Here is a 19654-nt window from a genome sequence, read left to right on the forward strand (position 1 = left end):
ATGAATAAAAGCTGAAGCTGCATCATACCTCAGGGTTTGACAGTGTCATTCTGGTTATCTGAGAGTTCCAGATGCTCAAATAGTGGATAAAAAAGAGTTTACTGCACCCTGTATGGGACCCACTTCTGCACTGGGATTGGCTATTTTAGATTTCAGCATGAGAGAAGTCCCAGACTCTGCACAGGTATAAAGTAAAGATTAGTTGTTCCCCTGATTAACTTGGAGAGACAAGTTATGGACAGCCATACTCAGAGTATGTCTACACAGCAGTCTTATTTCAAAATAAGCTATTCTGGAAGAGATCTCCCAGAATAGTTTATTTTGAAGTGACTCTATTACACACAAAATGCATTTCAAAGCAGGCCTCAGCTATTTCTAAATACAGCGTCTACACATAATAGAACCTGTTTTAAAATAGAGCCATTGGACATACGATGGCTTATTTCAAAATAGGCTTTATTCCTTGTTTATAGAGACCCTATTTCAAAAAAACTATTTTGAAACAGGCACTATTTTTCATAGAATGAGGTTTACCTATTTTGAAATTATAAAAAAATAAGGTCTGTTATTTTGAAATAACTTTGCTGTGTAGACATATCCTTACATTCAACACAACCACAGTGATCTTGAAGAAAGTGGTCTCTTTTTGCTTCAGTTTCCCCTCTAGAAAACAGGCATAACTTTCCTGTATGTCACAGGAAAGTTGTGCAGAGGAGCTCATTAGTGTTTGTGAGATGCTCAAATTATTTTTACTGTAGTGCTTAGCATTAGAGTGGTATGGACCAAATAACTACCTGGAAGATTAAACTGGGCCATGGCGCATGGTAGTTATGGTGTAATTTTCCCAACATATGAGTATAACCTGCAGCATAGAAGGGGTAAAGAACTTGCTGAGAGCAGATGTGGGACTAGAGGACTGTTTTCTGGTGCACAGATCTGAAACAGGAAGAATACTTTTGTAATATACAGAAAACATGGCTCATCTACTATATTTTGGAAACAACTTACAAGTGAATGAGATTAAGTATGTGGTTTATTTCTGTTCATGAAGGCTGTCCTATTTCAGGGCAACTACACCTAGTTTCCCTCACTGTGGTCCCCAAATGTCTCAATCTTTTTGATCTCCAACTTTAACTTCTCTTACATAGGGACAAGTGTCTTACTCCCTCCTGAATGGGGTATTTTCAACTGTTCAGTTCCCGGCCTACGCTGTGAATCACCCCATCAAATCAGTCAGCCCAGAATAGTCTTTTCTTCTCAAAAGCAATAAACAACATGATTTCACAGTTATAAGGTACCACACAGATTTTCTTTAGCATATGTTTGATCTGGAGGTGAAAAGATCCCATTGCAAACATTAAAATAAAGAAAACCTGTGGTCATATTAATACACTTACAAGAGATCACACAACTCCAGGAAGGACTTTGGCAAACCCTCCAAACCCCACCAATGTGTTTGAACAAGCCCCCTGATGAACCCTTGAGTCACTCCATTTTACTATTTGGGACTTTCACTCCTCAAACATTTGAAGATCAGATAGTGGTCTTCTAGTCAAGGTGATGCTCCAAGCCTTTAGGACAAAGCTCCTAAACTTCACCCTTTGGGTCATCTGTTTCTGGGTAGTGGTAGGCTGAATGTTATAACTTGCCATCTAGGGAAACAGCTACTCCTGATCTAATTGATCCCTCCTGTGACTCCCTACAGCTCTCAGTCTAACCACTTTATTTTAGGGGTAATCCACAGTCTGATATTTCAACTCTCATCATTAGCAAAGCAGGAGAAAAACAAACAAAAACAAAAACAAAAACAAAAACTTCAGTCTCTAGTGGCCTGTCCAGACAGGGAGGCAACAGACTAGATGCTTTAACTCAGTCTCTCCCACTCTAGCAGAAGTTTACATCCCTGGGGCTTCTGGAGCATGAAGGAACTGTTTCCCAGACAGGACTCTCCCAGCCTCTTGCTTCTATATTTTCAAGGATATCTCTTGCTAACTGACAAAGTAGCTACAATCCCTGCTCTCTATCCAGCAAGCAAACATACCCCCACATCACCATCACTACTACTACTAAACTGATAAAAAGTGAAGGCTTTAACCAGTTCCATCCAGTCCTTGATTGGCTCCAAGTATCCAATCAAAACTAACTGTCTCAACTGATTCTTTCAGGTTCTAGATTGCCTCCAGTTGTCTTAATTAGCCTAAGTGTCTGTATTGTTGAGTGCAGAGATTTGATTGACTCCAGGTGTCTTAATTAACCTGGGGTAGAGCTTGTTTGGTTTCCATGGAAACAGGGGCTTTTTAAACCTGGGGCTCATATACCTGCTTTCTGTTATTTTTTTTTTAAACTATCTAGATTCATGCTATCACAAGCCTCTTAAGGATTTTCTGAGAAATCCAATTTAAAAGTTCATTCCCGTCTAGTACATTTTTAGGTGCTATTTGTGAGGACCTTTCTCTTGTATTGTCATGACAGTTAAGGTAAGGCTTACTAGCTAACAATTCTCCGAAAGTAATATCGGAGTGACTGGTGAGAGAATCTTTTCAGGATGGTGGAATAGACTTTTCAATTCTTTACGGGTTTGACACAGTTTAATTTTTCTGGCTTTTAAGACGTAGTGCAAAACACTGTCTCCCTTTTCACATTTTTTCCTAGAAAGAAAAGAGAATAATTTATTCTGAAAGACATTAGGTTTTTAATGTTTTTATTGTTTTTGTCTTAAGTTATTGGGGAAATGAAATACAGAAGGAATTTAATAATGGTTTTTTTTATAAGTTAAAAAAACTGACTAGCACAAGGATATCAAGAACATAATTGTGTGCAAAGTAATAACACTTTTAGCAGAATGAGTAAATTTGTTGTACCTTTATCCTTAAAGCAGAACTGCATACCCTGTAATCTCCTATACAGTCAGACAGTACACCTTAGCAATCACAAGGTTGACTCACCTGTGAGGGTTTGGTAGGGGGAAGGGAGATCCAAGTTTAACAAGTCAAAAATTGTAACAGTGAGCCAACAGAGCAGGAAAGCAAACATTGATGTACAAGAGCTGATGAAATGGAAGACAATGTTTAAAGGTAAGTTTAGGCAAATGTTATTGCCTGGAGAAATCAGCACAGTTGGGGAATCCAGAAGCTCCAGATCCAAAAAAGGGACTAAAGTACCTATTGCCAAGATTTCCAAGACCAGCATCCGAAGAAGTGAGTCTGTGCTCACGAAAGCTCATGCTCAAAACTTTTCTCTTAGTCTATAAGGTGCCGCAGGACCCTTCGTTGCTGTTACAGATCCAGACTAACATGGCTACCCCTCTGATACTTATTGCCAAAATATCATTTATAGGCACAACTGCAAAGCAGAAAGCTGCTGCTAAAGACATCTGAATGCACTCATTGACTACATTTTTTTTCTGTGAAATGTCTAAGTGCCAAGGACTCTGATTCTGTGTACCAGTATTGATGATTCAAGAAAGTGTCTGGACATCTATCTTGTGCTGCAGCCCCAAGGTGGCCTTCAAACCTGGGGGGAGAAAGATGTTCTGTCAAGCTTGCCTGTGGGACCTGATCATGCCTAATTCCATATAAAATGGCTGAAGGAGTCCTCTCTTATGACCTTTAAGCCAGAATGGTTAAGATGCTAGTATGGAATGTGGGAAATTCCAATCAATACCCTGTCAACTAGATAAAGAGAAGGGGATTTAAACATGTTTCCCACTTCCCATGTGAATGCCCATATGGCTGGACTATTCTGATGTGGAGTGCTTTTGCACTCATGTTGAAACCATGCCACTTGGATTCAATAAGGCACTCAGCTGATAAGCAAAATACATGTGTTCATATCCCTTCTTGTCAGGCAAAGATGGGGCAGAATTGAACTGCTATCTCTTACATGTCATTTGAATAACTACCCACTGCACTAGAGGTCATGAAGGCTATGCCTCACCTCAGCCATCTGATGTGTGGTTACTCATGTGCACAAGCCCTTCATGTAAGAAAAGACTTGTGTGCCCAAACCTCTTCATTACAGGCTTCAGGAATGCAAGTAGAGCCAGACATCACCATGAAAGCTGGATTTAAGCACTGCATTCTGTGAGATGTAGTGCTTAGGTCACATCTGTCTAATCAGCCTCTCCTGTTGGCTAATTTCTGTGGCTCCCATTCCCAGATGCCCATCTCTGCATTCATTGTTTACGGAATCTAAATGCCAAAATCAGGTTTTGGTGTTTGTTTTTTTTTTAAGCAGCTTAAAATATAGTGCATTTCCAAAGTCTGGCTATATGATTCCCTTATTTTGTGATTTTAAGCAAGTAATCTGAAGCTCTCTGCTTCTATATCTCCACTAATGAACAGGATGATAATAATTGTTAACCAAAAACAATAACCTCTGTTGACCCCTTTGTGTTTGGGTCTGCTCAATGGGTACCCTGTAATGCTTCAGATCTCCGGCTATCACGTCTATAAGCAGAATCCTCTGACTTTCTGCCTCAAACTTAGGATTTCAACTGCAATCCCCCTGAACTTCACTGAATTTATCCCAGAAGATCTGAACTTACTTTAATTTTCTTTCACAAGGCCCTAAGATAGTAACTTATTAGAGACCAGACCCCATTCATAAAAATGTATGATAATTTGGGACAAAAGCCTTAGACACATCATATAATGAAACAATAAGAAGTCTATAAACACTTCGGTTATCGCTACATGACCCAGTTATTTTGAAAAAACTGCACTGTCGTCTACAATGCATTCTGAAATACATTCAAAATAGGGTGTTATATCAAAATGTGTAACTCTCAAAGGCTGTGACTACATTACCTCTCCCTTTCAGAAAGGGCATGTAAATTAGGGCCATTCAAAAATGAAAATAAGGTGCTGATATGAATATTCAGGGACTGATTTGCATAATGGCAACCACCCAACCTGTCAGAAGTGCTGATTTCAAAATAAAAATAGCCATGTGGCTGGGGTTCCTTTCAAAGTGTGCCCCAATTTTGAAAGCCCCCTTCTTCCCCCTTTTTTTGGGGAGAGGGGAGGAGGCTGCTTTTGAAATCACAGAAAGGAATTGAAGGAACCCTGGCCACATGGCTATTTTTATTTTGGAATCAGCACTTTCGATGTGGTGGGTGGCTGCTATTATGCAAATGAGGTGCTGAGTATTCATATCAGCCCCTCATTTGCATTTTCAAATGGCTGTAATTTACATACTCTTTCTTAAAGTGAGGGGTAGTGCAGCCACAGCCAATGTGAGAGGAGTAATGCCTCTTCTAAACTTGCTATTTTGAAATAAGTGCTATTAAGACACAGAATAGCACTATTTTGAAAAAACCATAATGAGCTTCAATGGCACTTTCAAAATAGCTAGGTGCTATTCCAAAATCCATTTTGTGTGTAGTTGTGTTATTTCATAATACCATATCTCAAAATAGTTGTTTTAAATTATCTTATTTTGAAATAGGGCTTAGAGGAAGCTGTAGCCTTTGAGCAAGCTCACCAATTTGTGCTATGCAAATTGTGCAGTTTATTTTGAGTAGATTTTGAATTAGGCTGTTTTGAAGCATCTCTGTACTCTTCCTGCAACGAGATGTACAGGGTTGCTGGAATAGTGTACCTGTTGTCTTGAAACCTGTTTTGAGAAAACAGGCACATTTCTTAGATGAGGGCAGGTACCCCATATCCCAAAATAGCACCCATTGTGTGGACACAGCTCAAATATCCCTCAGCTTCCACACAGAGATTCTGATAGATTCCAGTCCTTCAAACACTTTAACAGAGTTTACACTCTTGATTAACGTTTCATTTGGTAGATCAAAACGAGGGACTTTTCAGACATGTTCAGTTGATACTCTACAGTATTTTGAGGCCTTTGTATTCCCCCAGGATCCCCAGAACAGCGAGTCAGTCAAACCCCCTCTCACCAGGAAGTGCAATTTCAGAGGTTTGGTGCATGCATAAGCAGTATTAAGGTCAATGCATTAATCGTCCCAACCTTTCCTGATTCCAAAGGCATCCCACTCAGTAAGCTGAGAGCCCAGGAACACAAAAATACATATAATAGTTGTTGATACCAAAGTCCCTGAATAGTCTACATTCTTTTAGCATCTGACACATACAATATTTTTTGAGTTTCTAAGCTTCCAAGGTTTGGCTCACAAAAATGCAGGTAACATTTATAAAGACACTACAGTATTCTCAAAGATATACCTGGCTTCATCAGATCTTTAACAAACATTTGTTCTTTGTGTTGGTTTTCAGAAAAGCAGTTAGCTAATGCATTCGTAAAGCTTTGAACATAATTATTGGAGAATAATCAAGCTTAGAAAGACACAGTAATCCCTGTGCATGCTACCACACTTACTGCTATGTTTTGTTCTTTAATATTAATAATATCTATTGCATATGTAGTACTTGTCATCCATACAGCTCAAAGCATTTAACTTATGAAACTGAGGAAAAAGAGAATAGTCAAAGGTCGCACACACCCACAACAGTACAGCCAGCAATAGAACCCAGTTCTCAGGTGTACTACTGTAGTGCTAGACCCATCAGGTCACACAGACTTCCTCTAACAATCAATACCGCATGAAGAGCTGAAGGAATACCACTTAAATAATGCCAAATCAATATCTATGAAGTCATCAGACGAGAGGAAAGAAGATAGTAGTGACTAAGGCTATGTCTAAATTAAGGAATTTGGTTGATGAGAGGTCCATTTTGTTGACAAAACCCATGGAGTGTCCAGATTGTGAAGCATGTTCTGTCAACAGCTCACCATGAGGAAGACTGTTGGTATTGACAGAGATCTGTGGGCAAAACACCAGTCTGGACATTCTGGGCAGGGCCTTCTGTCAGAAGAAGAGGCCTCTGGGGCACTGCACTGTTACTCCAGTGGACACCTAGTCCACAGCAAGCAGTGATCCATGGTTCCTGCCTCTGTCCATTCTTAAAGATGCAGGGAGCCTGGGAAACCCTGTGATAGGAAGCTGAGAGTTTGTGAGCAGCAGAACTACCATTTGCTTCATCCCACACCCTCACAGCTACACGTCCACAGGAAGCAGCAATGGCAGAGGCCCAACAATACCCCCCAGGGCCCACAAAGGACCAGCCTGAGGTGTCTCAGCACCCACCCGGAGGTTCCAAGAGGCAGACCCCCTCCTGGAGCAGGGCTGAGGTCTAAGCTTTTTTGGATCTGTGAGAGGAGGAGGGGACCCTGCAGGACCCCAAGACCAAACAGTGGAATGCACTGATTTACAGCAAGATGGGCACCACCCTGGCCAGATGGGGCCACCCCACTCTAGCATGGATCAGGTCTGGGCTAAGGTAAAGGAGCTGATGTCGGGCCATGTGCCACCTGCCCCTATTACTGGAAGCTACATGGTATCCTGAGGGGAACACATCACCACTGCACCACAGCATATATTTATATTAATTGCAGTCACCATAGCTACAGTGTTTAAGCCTCCCTTTCCCCACCACAGCAGCAGCCCTTACAGGAGGAGGAGGCGGCAGCCCAGCCCCAAACCCTGCTGGAACAAGAACCAGAGCTCAGAGGCCAGCAGCCTAATCCCGGCCATCTTTGAAGCTTGGCAAAGATCCCTCCGGTGAGTACCCCATGTGTTACACATCCCAGGCAATGAGGGGGTGGGCACAGATGGCTGTGCTGTGAGCATCACTCGGCCAGCCTGGGCAGGATCTTATGCTGCAGTCCCAGCATGGGGAACCGTGTGCTGCAGGAATGTGTGCCATCTGGATCCAGTAGACCTGTCCCAGGCACAGGCAGCATCCTGCTGCCAGCCTCATGGGAGTCTGAGCAAGCCTCAGGACCTGGGGTGGGATGGCCCTGCCCCCAGCGCCTGCAATGGCTGGAAACAGACTAGCCACAAGGGCATGAGCCTGAACCCAGACACACTAAGTTGTGTAGCATCTGGCACGCAGGCATGCCCGCAGGTGTGAGGCAGCACCCACTTCTGCAGGCAGTGTGTGAGCTGCAGGGGTGTGTATGGGTCCCAGGGAAGGCAAGGCTGCTCCCAGCTCACCATCCATCCATGAGGGGACACCTCTGTGGCTGGACAGCCTCCTTGGGCACTAGCCCATCAAGTGGGGGGAAGCTGCAGTGGTAAGAATGATCCCAGAGGCACCACAGAGGCCTTGTGAGGCAGGTTCCCCTGTTCAGGCCATACATGGCTTTGCTCCAGGGACATCCCTGTCCCTTGGCCTGGGTGAGAGTTGGTAAGAGCTCCTGGTGGGGAGCACAGCTTCAGGGGGCTGCGTTGTCTTTCCTTCTTGTCTTCCTTACAGCTGAACCTGCACCAACCGAGGGCCAACCAAACTTCGTGACTCCACCAAGCTGAGCCATTCCCACATCAACAGCAGACTGAGCCCGCAGATGGAGGGACTGTGTGGGTATATGAGGGTCTCCAGCAGGACCACAATGCTGCCTTGTTGGCTGTGGAGTGGCAGCCCCAGGACAAAATGGAATAGCGGTGGCAGGCCTGGGACCAGCTAATTTTATGCTTTGTTGCTGTCACCAGCATCTGGTCGGATATTATGGCCCAGCCACCCACAGCCATCCTCCCCGCAGCCATCCCCCCCTCCACCCTGACCCTGCTGCCCTGTCCCTACTGGACCTGCTGCAGGGTGTCCTGGACCCTCCCCTGCTCCAATGGGTGTTGGCCATGGCTGACCACCACAGTCCAGGCACCGCTTGCTCCCCCTGACTTCCCAGACTCCACCAGAGCCCTTCTTTGCCCGTACTTCCCCTGCAGCTGGCCCCAGCCCAGCCCTGATAAAGGCCCCAAACCCAGAGTGGTAGGGGAGCCGGAGGATGACGCTGCTCAGGGTCCCACTCGCCCTTGTGTTTGCGGCCCCCAAGCTCTAATATTCTGAGGCCTGACACCCCCATCATAAGCCCCCATCCATGTTCTGAAGACCTCCACCCTCTGTCCCTAACCCTCCCATGTAGGTGTTTGTGGGTTTTTTTTTGTAATTAAAAGCCAGTTATTTGCTAACCACACACAGATCCATGGTTATTGTGCAGGGGTCAGGGAGGGGTGAAGGTGTGAAGGGAGTGGTCATGGTGGGCACAGGGTAGGACTGTGGGCTCAAGGCCCCCATTGGGAGGCCTTGGGAGTGTTACTGGGAGCCATAGGAGAAGCTCTCCCTTAGGGCCTCACAGATCTGCAGTCCATCCTGATGGGCATTGAAGATGACAGCGATGCCCAGATGATCATGTGGCCACAGCCTTAAGGCCACAGCCACCTCTACCCCAGGAGGAAGGCCTCCCCTCCACATTGTTGCTCAATGCACAACAAGCAACCAAAACTGGTGGGGGATGAATATGGCTGCCTCTGGCACAGGCCAGAGTTGCAAAACATGTGGATGTTATATGTCGGTCCTGACTGTCCAACATAAATGTCCATGAACTGTCCACAGTGGTCAACCAAGGCCTGCAGCACCATTGAGAAGTAGACTATGAAGTTGATGCTACATTATGCTCCAGAGCATGGATTGGGATGTGGGTCCCACTGATGGCCCCAATGCAGTTTGGGAACCACGGTAGAGTGAATCAGGCCATGACTTCATCAATATCTTCAAGATGGATGTGGCAGGATCTTGTTGATGGCCCTCACAACCTGCAAAAGGAGGCGTTGGGGAGACTCTCCAAAGCTGCTGCAAGTTGTCAGCTGAGCTGGGCCTCCGCCAGGTGGTGAGAGGGCATAATTGAATGACCCCGCACCACCTTTTAGGTCCCAGAACCCACCTCCACTGGCTATGTTGGGGTGCGCACTCAGTTGGCATGGGCCCTCACTGAACCCCCTTGGTCAGGCAAGGGCTAGGAGAAGCAACGAGACTGACAACGGAACTTTTGAAAGACAGAGACAATGATTTTATTAACCCCTAGGAGAGGGAAAAGAATATTGTGTTAAGTTCTCATATTAACAACAATGTATACTTATACAGAAGAGGATATTCATGACAATACTCGGTTGAATTGTGACCTCAGGTAGGTATAAGGTAAGTTTAAAGGAATTATAAAATGTAAATATAAGTTTGTAGTTATGTACATTATATTAATGGGAGGATGAGAGGGTGCTACTTTCCCCACCCTACCAGGAACACGTCGCTACTCCGATCCAAAAAGGTATATAAAAAGGCCGAAGGGGGATTTGCCCCTCTATCTAGCTTGGCAAGAGAAAGACGGGGAAAAGAGAGGCCACGCCCTCACCTTTGTAATATGTTACTCTAGGTTACTTAACACAGTGTTAACAGTTTCCCCGCCCAACTGAAAATTAATAACTAACACTACTAATAAAATGAATTAATAAACAGTCCTTCTATAATAACTAAACCTACTTAAAATATAACTAATTAACTAATACTAACGACTTTGTCTAAGATAACAAGTTATAACAATAACAATTAAGATTATAAATAATTATGACGTGTCTTTTTTAGATTAAAATCCAGTCAGAGACCAGGAAGGCCCGGCCTGAGGTTAGGCCTCCGGGTGCTACACCTGCCCTGCCAGGCAGGTGCACAGTAAGGGGATCAGACCTACTCCCCTACTAGGGGTCCCTTGGCCACTGAATGGACTGTGGTGGTTTAGCTGCAGTTCTGCGCAGCGGCGCAGGCCTGCCGGTGAGGATACGTCTGGTCCGGTGGGTGTGTCAGGTCCGGTGGGTGTGTCGAGTCCGGTGAAGCATCCGCTGGTTGGTGTGGTGGTGGGCCCTGGGTTCTGCTAAGCCAGCCGCGCAGTACCTGCACTGGTGCAGGCCAGTTCGACAGCCGACCCGCTTCCCCACAGGGACACCACTTACTGTTAGCACTGCTGCTGCCGCTGGAACACAGGTGGTGGTAAATCTTGTGCCTCAGAGCAGGTGGCAGTCTTCGGTTCTTCTCTCTTTGCCCCAAAGGGCTAGCCTGGGGACTTGCAGACGTTCTACAGAACCACACCTTCCCGCAAAGGGCCGCAGAATGGGCTGTGTTCCCTGCTTTTATTGAGCATGCTCATGCATTATTCATGAGTCTATTACCATTTTGGTACAGTTCTCAACTAGGTCCAGCCCCTGGTGGAAGGTTCTGGTACTTCTCCAGGCTCACCCAATCAGAGCGTTCTATGTAAATTTAGACACCTTTCCTCATGATTATGTATGAGCTCATGGAACCCTTTTCAAATTGCCGGGGGAGCTACCGGTCAAAAAGTGACCGTTGGAATGCTGCTAACTGGCAAGCTGTGACAATTTGAAGCTTCATGTGTCTGAGGGGATTTTTCTCACAGAGCCCCTTCTCGCCAAAATCATGCTGTCCCTGACTCACAGGGAAATAATGTCTGTACTGATGTTTTACACACAACAGGGGGCAACCAACTGCACACTTCAGGGACTGAAAAAGGGAATTTCGGCCTCTTAGGGTGTCCCTGGTCCCCTCCTGCCCCCCACCCCCATGCAGGGAGGGCAGCCTGAGAGTGCATTATCTCCATGAGGAGGGCCCCAACCATGGACTTCCCTATGGGGAACTGGTTGCCCAGCAAGCGGTAGCTGTCAGGCATTGCAAGTTTCCAGAGGGTGACTGCAACCTGCTTCTCCACAGAGACGTTGGGCTGCAACCATGTGTCCTGTGTTTGCAGAGTAGGGGTGAGCCAGCACAGAGCTCCAGGTAGGTGGCTTTCTACAGCTAGCAGTTCTGAAACACTGCTGCCTGTCCCACCATCTCATGACCAGCCAGTCCTACCAGTTGGAATGTTGCCTCCAGAACTGCCTGTGCAAGGGGGGTGAGGGGGGATATAGGTGTGAATGTCCTGCAGCCAGGGAGAGATCCTCATAGGTGGTCTTGGACTCACCATCTATAAGGAAGAAGACAGCTGTCAGGAAACTCAATAGCTGCAGCAGCATTTCTGTGTGGGGCGACCACAAGTTTGAGGACAGTACAAGCAGCATGGCTCCCTAGAACCAGTTGCGTCACCCACAAAGCTGCAAAACCCTGTGCTAGCTGTGCTGTGTTTGAAGGAAGTAGACATGCCTGCAGCAGAGGCAGGAAATGTGTGTCTGGGAGGGTCCCTTTAAGGGTGTGTCTCGCTAGGGCTCCCAGGAGGAGCTGGCGACCTGTGATCCTGTCTAACATGGTGCTGGGTGGCTGTTTTGCCTATAGAGTGGCCAGGTAGTCTGCCCACTCTCTGTTGACACAGCAGATCTCTCTTTCATCTGTCTTGCGGTCTGGATGCCATCTTTGGACATAGGTTGCGCGATATCTTCTGACACAAACTTCTGTAGTCTAGACATAGCCTCAAGATTTGAGCAAATTATGGAGTGTTCTTAATGCCTGTGTATGGGTGATCCTTGTTTTCAAATCCAAGCAAATACAAAATCCTCATCTGGGTTAGATATACAGTTTGATGCTATCCATTAGAACTGGGCAAAGTATTTGTAGCAAATGAATTATCTGAGTATTTGAGAGGTTGTTTTTGTTTTTGTTTTTGTTTTCCTGGAAATATTCTTTGGAAGAAAACATTGCCCGTATGAACAAAAAACAAATAGGCTGGAGAATGCAATTAAAGGAAATTAATGACAGTTATTTGATTTTTCCCCCCCAGTGATATTGTTCAAGTTTTACTATTCTCCCAGCTTTCACTGGTAGCAGAATATGACTTATTCCAATTCTTTATTTAGGATTTTCTCTTTCTGACCCTCAGTTCAAGATAGTATTTATTGATGCCAATTAAATTTGCACTGAAGTTGAAAATCTAATGATGATCTTGAATAACATTTAACAATAACAAACACAAAAATTAATATATTTGCCTGCCAAATGGGGTTTCCTACATTCTCAGAGCTCTGGCACAGAGAAATAAATATGTACTTTCTACTGTTTCAAGGTATATAAAAGAGTACTGTAGGTGAAAATCCTGCCTGAAAAAGAAGAAGGAAGAAAGATTTAGGGCTCTTGTATACTTAGAACACATCAGCAGCACAGCTGCAATGTTTCAGTGAAGGCACTACCTACGGCAATAAGTGAGCTTCTCCCATTGGTGTAGGTATAGAATCATACAATACTAGAACTGGAAAGGATCTCAGGAGGTCATCAGGTCCACTCCTCTGCACTCATGGCAGGACTTGATGACCTCTCATATGAGAACATACTTAGGTTGATAGGAAAATTCTCCTGGCTACCTAGCTGTGGCTATACAGGTTGGCTTAACATTGTTATTGGGATCTATCATCGTCTTACATCCGTGAGCAAACTCGACAAACTGACAAAATTTTCCTATTGTATTTCAGTCTTCAGCATATTCTGAAAATAAAAAATGTAGCTTTTAAAAACGTTATGTATCTGTGTCACATATATAGGAAATGTGTACATACATAATATATAATGCATGCACAGGAATATAAATATTAGGAATCTGAAAAATATAAAGATTTTCTTTAAGCATATTAACATTATACTATTATGCTTACAAAATATTAAAGTGGTATGTATTCTCAAAGTTTATGAGATGATCTGCTATGTTTGCATAGACATCTAACAACTGTTTTAGCTAACTGGAATGAACAGGATATTCAAATCTTTGCAAAGTAAACCTAAGAAAGGCAGAGTATGCGGGTTGGGTTACTACATTTTTCCATATATTCACAGAGGGATAAAATAATATTTTTTGTTATTTATTTTTTTAAAATAATGTTCCTAAAAGTGTGAGAGGGAAACTTCAGAGGAAAAGGTCTCTTTCAATAGCATCCTATCATTGCAAAAGGGATGGTTCTGGAGTTATGATCAACATCTAATTAAAAGTTCAAGATCCTTGAATAAATCTTGTAAAAACTCAAAGAAAAGGAACTAAGGCCCTGACCCAGTAATGATTTACATTATTTTCAAGAAACCCAATGACTTTCCTGAAGCCTGGGATCAGGCCCTAAGGCTGTGACAAAAGTGTCATTTCAGTTCCATTTTTCCACCATTGCATTGCCACCAGGACTACTCCCCTGGTGGTAGCAACTTTGGTAATATGAGTTCAGATGAGAACTGGCCATCAATGTTTTACTAGAGGCCATGCACTTAAAATAAAGGCCAATATCCATTAAAATGAGCACTCTCACCATTGCTACCACTGTTAGAGTTGTGCGAGTGCTCATTTTTCAGAGGAGAACTGAAGAACTTCTCAGAAAAGGCTTAATGTAGTAGAAGGACTTTACCTAATCAGATGAATATTTATTGCACTTGATATAAAAGATTCTAATTCATGCCTTATTAAATAGTGCGAGTTCAAACATTCATAAAAGATGGAGTTCTGTTACCATCAGATTTTTGTGGAGACCAAGCTACTATCTGAATATTGAATTTCTTGTTTATTTTGTAATGTTTGCTTTTATTTAGAAGATGTTATCGGGGGGCAGTCAATAAAAATTTTAAAAAGATATTTTCTTTTTCTGTCTTTTGTAATGTTTCTATAAATAAATTCAGACTCAAAATGGCAGTTTTATGTCTGTAAAAGGCAGTGTTTCATAAATACGTAATATATTACCATGTCAACATACAAGGCTGGTATTTATCTGAATTATATTATTGCTATAAAATCATGATGTTTCATAAAATATCTTAATTTTCCTCTCTTCTTTAATAATTAAAATTAAGACATTGAAATTTCACTAGTAACATTCCTATTTAATTTTATGAACAGTCTAAAGCTCTTAACTTTATTTAAGAGAGATCACACAAACGTAAACACACACTTTGCATATGCTATGGATGAGAGGCAGTGAATATAAAGACATTGAAGTCAATGGGACTATGTGGTTCTTACTCATGGCGATCTGACTTAGGTTTATATTATGTTTTTAACCTTAAAGAAGGCACTTGCATACTGGGGGAGATGAAGAGACATTGGGAGAGACATTGTGTAAAAACTGTCATTTCCTGTTCCATCTGTCTTGTAAATAAGAGTAATACAGGCTGCACCTCTGTAGTCTGGCACCCTTGGGACCTGACTGCTGACGAACTACAAGAAGTCAATATTAGTATTACCAACACTTTCATTGTTTACGGACCTCTTAGAAGACATTAAAGGTAAGTTAAAGCTAAATAAGAACACAGAACACTGAAAACCAGGACTGGTCACTGTAAAAAAATCTCCATGGGCCCATGGGAAACTTGGCCACACTCATTGTAAGGGGACATCCAGCTAATTAAGGTCATGCTACATAATGGATGTTGCCATATTAGATTGTTGGGCTACAGAGAATCAACCTATACTTAATTACTAACTAGGGTTGACTGTCTGGCGCACTATAAAAATAAGTATCAAATTCATATAAAAAGATTTTAAATGTAGGGAATTAGGAAGAAACATTCTTTATTGGTATGCTATTCTGGAATAGTCCCCTACAAGCTTGCCTAAACCTATGCTAAGCAGTTGGTACCAGTCAGTGTTAGAAATGAGCCAGTGGTCTGATACAGTTCCTATATATAAAAATATCAGCAAGTAAATAGAGCATCCTACCTGCACTAAAACAGATTCAAACTCCACTTGCTATTTTGTGCATTTCGACAAATAACATTTAGATCTTTGTTTTGCTTTCTTAAGAATGACCCAAAGATGCCATTTAACTCTTGACCCACCTCTAAAATGTCCCTTAATAGCAATTTGTCTTTGTCATATGATGCGTGTTAAGGAGAAAGTTATAGTGGTTCCACTTTACCATGGTTACAGTGATTAACATCAGACAAGATGTCACAGTGGAGCTGCAAGGTGTCTAACCATAATTCTGGAGACACTTAGCAGGTCACCTAAATGTCAAAAAACCTTAATTCTGTCTATTTACAGAGTTAGTTTGAGAAAAATACTGCCTGTGTCTCTATATGGGGTCATCAGGAGTCTCTGACCAAGAAAAATGAAGTCAATATAACTTCTAACTGTAAAAAAGATGTGAGTACTTGTTTCTCTCTTTCATTTTGACAGATCTCGGTAGCATCATATCATTTATAGGCTAAAGTATAGATCTCAGTTGAACAGAAAGAGCCAGCAACATGGATAGATCTGGACAGAATTAGACCGGAGAAGTATGAGGTGAAATTACATCAACAACTACAACAGGAAGTGTGAGTAAATGTATAGCCTGCTGTCACTCCACTGCCCCTTCACCACTGCATCCACAAGTCACATTCAAACTGTGATTTAGCCAGAGCCATCAAGAAGCGCTTCCATGGCAAGTCTTTAAGTCATTCTGGTAGTCTTGAAAGTGCTACTGTGATGGGGTTGGGGGGAGTGTGTGTGAGACTCAGGCTGGATGTATGTGTGAGACAGGCAGAGCATCTCACAGTGGCTAAGGATGACCCCTGGGGCTGTAACCTATGCTGGCAGGTAACACCTCTGACCTGAACAAAGAGCAGGGAGGAGCCGAGCTGGGTTTGAATCAGAGGCGGCAGTTAGAAGCTGTGGGGAGAGAGAGTTGGAAAGCAGCCAGCCTGGCTGGGGGGAAGCTACACCCCAGAGGAGCACCCCTCGGGCTCCTCTCCCCAAAACGGGTGGGAATGACTTTCTCTGATTGCTGCACTGACTCTTCTGTAAGAAGCTGTGCCTCTGTCGCCTAATAAACTTCCTGTTCTACCTGTTGAGTGAGAGTCACTCCTGACTGAGGACAGGGTGCAGTGCTTGGGGACCCCTGAACCCCATCACAGCTACATGACTGCTTTTTTGTTTTGATAGAATACAGACTAATACAGCTATCTGTCTGTCCTCTATTCTGAGTAGCAGAAGCTTTCAGACCCTCAGCCTCCTGACAAAACAATGGAGTGTCAACTCATATATTTCTTTGGACTATGCCTTCACCACATGCCTGGCTTTTCACCCTTCTTTCTGTCAGCATATGCAGCTATTTATACATTTGGTTCATGATGCCATGGACTTGTCCAATTTTCTTATTTTCCAGGACTACTTAAATATTTTTATTTGAAAATTTGATTTGACTAATACATGTCCTTTTGGCACAAATGATAATTCCCTTAGAAATGTTCTGTTTTCTCATGTTCCAATTAAAAAAGACTTTAACTTACCAGATAGAGATTGGAGAAAAGGTTCTGCTAAGAGTAGCATGGCCCAGTTATTCTTGGATATGATAGCTAACAGATTTCTTCACGAAATGGACACTGAATGAAAATAAGATGATGGTACTGTAGATTTAGTTTTGGTGAGAGGTGGGTACAATATAAAAGAGCTAATCACAGAAAAAATACTTAGAAGGCTTGTCTACTCAAACTCCCTCCTTTAAAGGGGGCATGTAAACGAGCTAGATCTGTGAACAGAAATGAGGTGCTGCACTGCATATGCAGCATCTCATCACCATAATTCTTGCCGTGGGAACTTCCAAGTTGCTGACTTTGAAGCGCAGGCAAGCAGGTTAGCCACATTTTGGGAGAAAGGGAACTTCAAAGTAGTACAGGTACTTCGAAGTGCCCGTAGCTAGACTGTTCACCACTGCTTTGAAGTTAGCAACTTCAATGTTTGCACATCAAGAATTATGCTAATTAGGTGCTGCATATGCAGCACAGCACCTCATTGCTATTCACCGATCTAGCTCATTTACATGCCCCCTTTGAAGGAGGGTGCTAGGGTAGATGAGCCCAGAGTGATTAAGAACTGATTCAGATTAAATTAAATGGAAGGATCATCAAAACCAAGGTGTTAAATTAGAGTTTTAAATATCAAAAGTAAAGTTTCTCATAAATTAAATGTCAGCTGAAATGAGCTACTTTGACTGTGGTATTCTGGTTCCTGTACCCTTGTCATAGCCACTTATTTCAAACTTTGGTACCATGAGGATGGCAACGAGTTCAAAATAAGTTAACTCAAAATAAATTATGCCACAAAAATTGTGTAAATTATTTCGAGTTACGGATACAGTATACACAGAGCCTAAAAGTTTTAAGTGCTCAAACTGGGAACAAGGCAAAGCTGAACCAGATAGTAACAGAGAGGAAGCCGTGCTAGTCTATACACTATCAAAACAAAAAGCAGTCAAGTAGCACTTTAAAGACTAGCAAAATAGTTTATTAGGTGAGCTTTTGTGGGACAGACCCACTTCTTCAGAGTCTGTTCTGGTCTGGCTATGGTCTGAAGAAGTGGGTCTGTCCCACAAAAGCTCACCTAATAAACTATTTTGCTAGTCTTTAAAGTGCTACTTGGCTGCTTTTTGTTCTGAACCAGATAATTTGCATCACAGAATATTGAAGGAACTGCCATATGATCTCCTAAGTCCATAAGTAAGAACTTCTAATAAATCTATCTACTGGGGAGAATGGCAACCATTATACCTATATTTAAGAAAAGGGAGGATGTAATATGCCCATCTAAAGACCTATTAGTATGATCACAATTATATCCAGAGGTTTAGAACAAGTTTTAAGGGAAAAGTAATTAAAAACCTAAAGGTAAACAGAAAACAGGATAAATTCAAGTTTGTTTTACCACATATAGGCCGTGTCTACACTAGCCAAAAACTGTGAAATGGCCATGCAAATGGCCATTTTGAAGTTTACTAATGAAGCCCTGAAATACATATTCAGCACCTCATTAGCATGCAGGTGGCCTCAGCACTTTGAAATTGATGTGGCTTGCAGCCATGCGGCTCGTCCAGATGGGGCTCCTTTTCGAAAGGACCCCAGCTACTTCGAAGTCCCCTTATTCCCATCTGCTCATAGGAGTAAGGGGACTTCGAAGTAGGCGAGGTCCTTTCGAAAAGGAGCCCCGTCTGTACGAGCTGCGCGGCTGTGAGCCACATCAATTTCGAAGTGCCGCAGCTGCCCGCATGCTAATGAGGTGCTGAATATGTATTTCAGCACTTCATTAGTAAAATTCAAAATAGCTACTTGCATGGCCATTTCGAAGTTTTTGGCTAGTGCAGACGTAGCCATGGATCATGACATATGAGCTTAATATCTTTCTTTGATAACATAACAATTTTTACACAAGTGATGTGTTGTCGATTTAATTTATTTGGGTCCTGTAAAACATCTGATATAGTACAACGTAGTAAAGTATTAATTAACCTGCAGAAGATGGGAATTAGTACAAGAATTCCAAAGCATGTAAGGTGCTGAGTAAAAAAGAAATGACAACCGGTTGTGCTAAAAGGACAATTATTGGACTGGCAGGAGATTAGCAATGGAGTTATTCAGGGATTTGTGTTGGGAATGATTTTATTATTATTTTCATTAATGAACTAAATACAAAAAGTAGGAATCTGTTAATGAGATGATACTTATTTTCATTAAGTAATGATACAAAAAGTAAGAATGTTCTAATAAAATGATATAAAAGTTGGAGGTATCATTAAGAAAGAGGAGGAGCAGAAGATTATTAGAAGGACTCAGATGACCTTGGCAGATGAAGTAATAGAAATGGGATGAAATGTAATGTTGCAAATGCTAAGTTATGCATTTAGGGACTAGTAATAGCAACAATCCTTGCTATTAGCTATGGGCTCATCAATCAGATACAAGAGTTGAAAAGGAAAAAAAAATAGGTTTGTTAGATGATCACAGAATGATCAGTGTAGCCAGGGAAATACGCAAATGTGACCCAATGCTGAAATAAGATATTTCCAAAAGCAAAAGGGAAGAATTAAAGCCATTATACAAGGCACTGGAAAAACCTTCTCTGGAATAGTGTAAAAAGT

The sequence above is a fragment of the Carettochelys insculpta genome, chromosome 4, assembly GCF_033958435.1.
Source record: "Carettochelys insculpta isolate YL-2023 chromosome 4, ASM3395843v1, whole genome shotgun sequence".
In the NCBI taxonomy this organism is placed as follows: domain Eukaryota; kingdom Metazoa; phylum Chordata; order Testudines; family Carettochelyidae; genus Carettochelys; species Carettochelys insculpta.